The sequence below is a fragment of the Babylonia areolata genome, chromosome 6, assembly GCF_041734735.1.
Source record: "Babylonia areolata isolate BAREFJ2019XMU chromosome 6, ASM4173473v1, whole genome shotgun sequence".
Taxonomy (NCBI): Eukaryota; Metazoa; Mollusca; class Gastropoda; order Neogastropoda; family Buccinidae; genus Babylonia; species Babylonia areolata.
In genome coordinates, this window is record NC_134881.1 from 34,280,910 (window position 1) to 34,288,675 (window position 7,766).

Genomic DNA, 7,766 nt, shown 5'->3' on the forward strand with positions numbered 1-7,766 from the left:
ACCATTCGGCTATTGCGCCCGTCCTCTTTTCAAATGATAATGTATAGAAGTATTGCATGCAGTATTTGATTATTGATGAATCGTCTGTCCTAATCCCGTTTCTCCCATACCTCCCCTCTTACACACACACACCCTTCCAATGTCATGTGTTTCGTTCTCCAATCTCCAACACTCACCCTCTCCATTTTGCAATTTGTACTCTCTCTCTCTCTCTCTCTCTCTCTCTCTCTCGTCCTTTTTCGGTCCCCTTCCCGTTCCACCCCTCCACCTCAATTGCCCCCTTTTCAGTTGAATGGCTCTTCCACTGCTCTGATTTTCAGAAATAATGATTTCTAAGTTATAATGATAATAAGAAGAAGAATAATTACTGTGTCATTTATTATCAGTCTAATATCATAATCTTAGATGAACAGACTATAGATAAATAAACATCTTCCCATCTGCCGGCGTCTCCAAAACACTGCTTGAAAATAGTCATAAAAATTCAACATCTCCATGTTTTTTCCTGTTCGCTCATCTTCATCATTGTTATCCTCATCACCATGATCATCGATAGTAGAAGGATGTTGTGGTAGTGGTGATGGTGGTGCTGTTTCCAGCTATGGTGCTGCTGCTGCCGTTGCTGTTGTTGCGATTTTGCTTTTCTATTCACCGACCGATTTATGTCATTTGGCGAGTTATAAACTAGGTTAAAATAAGTGGACCTGACTCGGCGCACAAAGCAAGCCCTTTTCAGATCAAGTGCGGAAGAAGAAGTGCTCAACAAATCAAAAATCAGATAAAATCTTTTTGTTTTTGGTTTGTTTGGGTTTTTTTCAGTCTTTTCTTCCTTCTTTAATTTTTTTTTCTAATAAATTCATTTTCACATTTCATCCGTTCATTCTGTCAGCGTTGAGGATCTGTCAAGTTCCCGATTTAGAGAAAATAATTTTTTTTAAAGCGTAAAGAAAAACACATACATCACGTTGTTGTCCCCATTTCTTTTACCTAAAATCTAATTGTGTCTAAAAGAAAATCAAAGAAAAGAAGTAAACAAACAAAAAACGTAAAAGACAAACAAAAAACATCTAGGTCAATTCCACTCGGGAGAGGTAATAAATCATGATTGTGTGGGTTTTTTTCTTAATATTTTAAAGCATGGTTTTTATTTTCTAGAAACTGATTTTTTCCAGAAGAGACAGAGACAGAGAGAGAGAGAGAGAGAGTTTCCATTTGCTTTAAAATCGCCATGTTTTCAGACAGAAGAAACAAAGAGAATGATACGAGGCAAAGAGAGGATGGAATGAAGGAATTGAAAGATTTCGCGTGTTTTAAAGTGGCTAATTCTTCAAGCAGGCAGACAGACTGACACACAGACAAAGTAAGAAATGGAGACAGAAACAGAGAGAGAGAGAAGGAGAGAGAGGGTGTAGGACTGAAATTCTGACAGACTTCAAGTAACCAAGTTTTCAAACAGACAGACATACAGAGAGGAACAGAAAGCGACAGAAAGAAAATAGGGTTTAAAGATTCTGTTGGTATTCAAGTTCCCAAATTATCAGACAGAGAGGAACAGAAAGCGACAGAGAGAAAATGGGGTTTAAAGATTCTGTTGGCATTAAAATTCACAAATTCTCATACAGAGAGGAACAGAAAGCGACAGAAAGAAAATGCGGTTTAAAGATTCTGTCGGTATTAAAGTTCCCAAATTCTCAGACAGAGAGAAACAGAAATCAACAGAAATAAAATGGGGTTTAAAGATTCTGTTAGCTTTTGAAGTCGCCACGTTTTCAGAGACAGACATACAGAAACAGAGAACGAACGACTGAGAAAGAATGGGATTAATCAAAAGATTCCGCTTGCTTTTATAAGTCACTAGATATGGAAGGAGAGGATTGGGCCCCGTCTGCCTATGCCGAGCCTTGACACACTGGATATGAATTTATCGTCCCTATGACAAAAAAAACAAACACAATAACGCAAAAAAACAAAACAAAAAAAACTTTATCCTTTTACCCATCATTAACCCGACAGAACAACAACGATAAATGTGACAGCTAAACTAAATAAAGGACAGACTGACATACGAACAAGCTGCTTGCTTGAGCACATCCTGTTCATTGTTGTTTAAAGTCTAGCCGACCGAACAGGGACACATCAGGACTGCCATACCGCGCAAATGCTCATCCGCGTCAAAACAAAACGCTGAGCAAATCAAAGTAACGAGAATAATATCACCATGTCCGTGCAGTTTTATGAAATGATGTCCGCCGATGTCATCCCCACTGGCGTATATCCACGCTTCGCAAATCACTAAAACAATTATTCCGATGCACCCATTCCCAGTTTTCGTATTTCGGAAAGACAGATGAGTTGTTGCTTTCAAATATAAAAGAAAAAGAAGTAAGTAATCAGAAAGTTCTATAAACCATAAATTTTGATATATACATATACTACACATACACGTAAAGAAGGAAACACCGGAGTCTTAATGAAGGAATACAGAGTTGAACAACAGGCCCAACAAAAAAGTTCTATAAACAACAAATATTGATATATACATACAGTACACAGACAGGTAAAGAACGAAACACCCGAGTTTTAATCAAGGAATACGCAACTGAACTGCAGGCTCTACCAGAAATCATCATTAACTCACTCAGTACGGCCAGTCCTCTCTTCTCCTCTACACAGACCCCTCGGATGTCCAGTGGGTGTCTCTATGACCCAACTTTTAGCTTCCGTCGTCAGAATTGTGGTATTCTTTGTCAACATTCACCTCTTCAGTGTAAGAGCCTTCCGCTTGTAATATTCTGATGGTTGTAATTGGGGTGAAACGCTGTTAACGTCGTCTCTTTCGCCGTTCGTATGGAGAGAGTTAAAAAAAAAATCCATAATCACTATCGCGAAACGCATCAACTCTGTTTGGCAATGTTCACTATTTGTACAAAAGGGACACATACTTTGTATGGCAGTCGAGATTAAACAGGTGGTGTCTTATGCTAAATAGGAGCCGACACGATTGAACATCGCTGAATCAACACCTCAGCAATTCGAGATCTCGGAGATGAGAGCACGGATGGCTCCACAACTACTAGGCACTGAAAACTCCCCCGTGTCCTGCTACCAATGACTGTGTCTGTACTGACAAAGATGTATGGAGAACCTGGATTAGTGCCGTGGCAAATGATGTAAGCCAGGACAACAACAGACGAAATGTTTTGGAACGGTTTTCGCCCTTGTCTTCCGGAGTCTTAACTCACTCAGTACGGCCAGTCCTCTCTTCTCCTCTACACAGACCCCTCGGATGTCCAGTGGGTGTCTGAATGACCCAACCTTTAGCTTCCGTCGTCAGAATTGTGGTATTCTTTGTCAACATTCACCTCTTCAGTATAAAAGCCTTCCACTTACAATATTTTGATGATGGTAATTGGGGTGAAACGCTGTTAACGTCGTCTCTTTCGCCGTTCGTATGGAAAGAGTTAAATCACGTCCAACACTCAAGACAGCTGCAATGGATTTGGTCACTGCATATATATACTTTTTCTTTGCACCGGGTTCATGCTAAGGTTTGGATGGTAGGATCACATATCATTTATATACTTCAACATTTTCACGCATATGGTCAACCAGATGTTCGCTCTGGGAATCTGGACCGAAATAACCCTGGCGACTATCCAAACAAATCTTATCTTTTAACTGAAATCAGAAGCACATTAGGGCCGGCGCTATTGTTAAAGATTGGCGCCACAGGTTTTTACCAGATTGCATGGCACACGTGTGAGACAGACATCGAGAGAAATGGAGACAGAGACATAGACAGAAAGAAGTAGGGTAAGGGAAACAAAAGGAAAGAAAAAAGAGAGAGAATTACAGACAGACAGACATACAGGCAGACAAACATATATTAGGGTAAGGGAAAAAAAAGGAAAGAAAGAAAAGAGGGAGAATTACAGACAGACAGACAGATAGGCAGAGAGACAGACAGGCAGGCAGGCAGATAGACAGAGACAGAGACAGACAAAAGACAGAGAGAGATGCTGAAAGACGGAGAGAGAAACAGACAAGGAATGAGATACAGAGACAAAAGAGAGGGAGGCAGAGGGACAGACAAAGTTGAGCGCGCGCGCACACACCCACATACTGAGAGAGAGAGAGAGAGAGGCAGGGAGGGAGGGAGAGAGAGAGGGAGAGAGAGAGGGATGGGAGGGAGGAAGGGAGAGAGAGAGAGGGAGAGAAAGATAGAGAGAGAGGCAGGGAGGGAGACAGACAGAAAGGGAGATATATATATATATATATATGAGCAGAGAAGAGGAGAAAAACAGAAATGAGAGAAAAGCACCTCACGAACAGACAACCTCACTACGTACTTACCTCAGTTTATCGAGACACACACATACTCCACTGGATGAAGACGAAGCCACTACTCCTCAGTTTTAACGCCCAAAGATTACGATTGCAATCAATGTGCGCAAGGTTAAGTCACGTTGCTACACTGACAGAGCAAGTTTCCGACCCTCTGACTCTTGAAACCACCAGCGGTCCCGACGTGTAGATAGCTGTCGGATGGTGTTTCCAGTTTTTGAGCACTTGTAACAGATGCCAGCTGCTTGCTTGCATATGACTAAAATACTCCTGAAGCAGTGGCTGGTGTGCCTCTTGAATCAACCAAGCTGGGTCAAGTAATCACCGCTTTGATATCGATAATTAGCCAGATGACATCCAGGGTTACTTCTGACAGGAGTAATGGTCACAGCTGTAAGTGAGAAGGAAAAAAAATGTGTTTTTTGAAATATCTTGTACACGTGGGTGCGTGCACGCACGCAGATCTGTGTGTGTGTGTGTGTGTGTGTGTGTGTGTATGAGAGAGAGAGAGTACGTGTGAGAGAGAGAGAGAGGAGAGAGAGAGAGAGGACACACACACACACACACACACACACACACACATAAACACACACACACACACACACACACACACACACACACACACACACACACACACTTCCGTGCGTGTACGCCCCAACACGTGCAAAATACTGAAAACTTTACGACAGCGTCCGTAAAATCATAACGTGAATACAAATGGCCAGTTCAACTGCAGGAACTAAAAAGTAAATCGATGAACAGGCATTGCACTTTCCTTCAAACCTAATTCCCACTAAAAATCTACTTTTTTAATAACACAATTAGGTATCTTTTCGTTGACGATGACACTAAAATATGACTCTTCCTGCTCCAAGTAGTCAAGTTTGTATGTCGTCACTGCATTCATCACGAAAATAAACAAGAAATAAAAACACAAGAGACTAAACAACAACAATACCACACAAAAAAGAATAAATAAATAAATAAATAAATAAATACATAAATAAATAAACAAACAAATGGAAACGCAAGTGCAACGTCATTATATTATGCGGTTATCATCGAAAAAGTTATAAAATGCATGCACACCCCGTCTCTCCGCCTTCCAAAAGAGTGAGATAAGAAAATGAGAATGTTCCAGTCAGTCTAGCATTGAAAGCAAGCGCAAACACGGAAGGCATTTGGCCGCAAACATTGTTTACTCTTCAGGGTCATCGCGGTTCCAAAGTCGGACCAAAGTATCTGTATCAGTATCAGTAGCTCAAAGAGGCGTCACTGCGTTCGGTCGAGTCGGACCAAAGTTGATTAGAACCGAACATAGAACCCAGCAATTCAATGTAAGCCTGATGAATGATTCTACGTAGCTAAAACTGCACTTTTTCCTCAGTAGCTTTTAACCGACAGATTTCACACCAAACCGATTTTGAAGGAGATTCCCTTTTCTAAAAACGATTGTGTAACTAAACGAAAATATGTTTCTTGAAGAAGAATTTTCCTTAGAATTGAGAAAGGAGCTTTACACAAATCTGCAGTAGGTATAAAGTGGTAAATGTGAAAACAAAAAAAGTTTCTAGGACGTTTTGCTTTCAGTAGAAGGTCAAAACAAATTAAGTATATGAAAAGCAAACAGGAAATTTCATCACGCAGTGAAAAAAGCAAAAACAAAGAGAGAAAATATTGATAACATTAAACATATTATTAATAACAGCAGTAGAAGGCAACAGCTGTAACCGCAGTAACAGCAGCAGCAGTAGTAGTAGTATTTGTATTTATCTTTTTATCACAACAGATTTCTCTGTGTGAAATTCGGGCTGCTCTCCCTAGGACAGCGCGTCGCTACACTACAGCGCCATCCATTTTTTTTTTTTTCCCTGCATGCAGTTTTATTTGGTTTTCCTATCAAAGTGGATTTTCCTACAGAATTTTGCCAGGAACAACCCTTTCGTTGCCGTGAGTTCTTTTACGTGCGCTAAGAGCATGCTGCTCACGGGAAGTCGGTTTATCGTCTCATCCGAATAACTAGCGTCCAGACCACCACTCAAGGTCTAGTGGAAGGGGAGAAAATATCGGCGGCTGAGCCCTGATTCAAACCAGCGCGCTCAGATTCACTCGCTTCCTAAGCGGACGCGTTACCTCCAGTCCATTATTCCGCATAGTAGTAGTAGAAGTAGCAGCAGCAGCGGTAGTAGTAGTAATTATCGTTGCTGCTGTTGTTATTGTAACAGTACTTTGTTAAATATTTAATAAATAAATATTTCCAAATAAAGTAAACAGAAAAGAAAACGCGAACATAAAAAAAGTCCCGAGAAACTAGCCAAAAACAAAATCACCACCACAAAAAAAACAAAAACACACCCATCCCAACAACAACAAAAAAAACCCAAAAACAAACAACAAAAAAAGGGGCCAAAACAAACCAAACAAGCAACAAACGACAACAAAACACGCTAGACGTTTAAGTCCAAGAAGCGGTGAACACACGACGATGAGCACGACCACTAGAGAGAACCCGCCCACCACACAACACAGGAATTAATTAATGACGTTCACAGAACTGAGGAAGGAGGACCCAGGCAGACAGACCACACATCACTTGTTGGCGAGCAATGCACCCAGCACACAAGACACTGTGACGTACACACACTCCCGATGGCGGTAGTGGTGGTGGTGGTGGTGGTGGGTGAGAGAGATGAGGGGGCGAGATGGCTTGGCAAGGGAAGGCAGGCAAGGACGTATGGGGTGTGGGGGGGACGGGATGAGTGAAAGTGGAGAAAGGGATGGATCAGGATCAGCTGTGTGCTAGAGACAAATGTGACTAAGATCCGAGCCAGTCACTGAGCAAGACACAGAGAGCGAGAGAGACAGAGACACAGAGTCAGATACGACGAGAGAGAGGGAGACAGACAGACAGACTGACAAAGAGAGAGAGAGAGTCATAGGAAGACAGAGAGACACAGCGAGACAGAGAAAGAGAGAGACAGAGACAGAAAGAGACGGAGAGAGACAGATACAATGAGAGAGAGAGAGAAAGAAAGACAGACAGATAAAGACAGAGACAGATATAGAGACACAGGAAGACAGACAGAGAAACGGCGAGAGAGAGAGAAAGAGAGAGAGAGACAGACAGACAGACAGACAGAGACAGATATTGAGACAGAAATATAGGAAGACAGAGACACGGCGACAAAGGGAGAGACAGAGTCAGAAAGACACGGAGAGAGAGAGAGAGAGAGAGAGAGAGAGAGAGAGAGAGAGAGAGAGAAATAAAAGAGGAAGGAGAGCGTGGAAGACGGGACGCAGATGGGAAAGATGGGATGTTCAAAGGAAGCTGAGAACTGAATAGTAGTGGCCGAGATTGTGGAGATAACAGAAAAACGAGACCATGGCTATACTATACAAGAGGAGATAATTATGCTAGGTAC

General features: G+C 41.7%; 1 protein-coding gene across 1 annotated transcript in view; it reads right to left on the minus strand.

Annotated features, from left to right (window-relative positions):
- Nucleotides 1–6,881, minus strand: part of LOC143283374 (uncharacterized) — a 234,550-nt gene extending 227,669 nt beyond the window's left edge. Inside the window, exons 1-2 of the mRNA XM_076589581.1 lie at nt 6,762–6,881; nt 4,354–4,735 (exon numbers count right to left, since the gene is read on the minus strand). The gene's annotated coding sequence lies outside the window, so the exon portion shown is untranslated. The remainder of the gene's footprint in view (nt 1–4,353; nt 4,736–6,761) is intronic.
- Nucleotides 6,882–7,766: the final 885 nt, after the last annotated feature.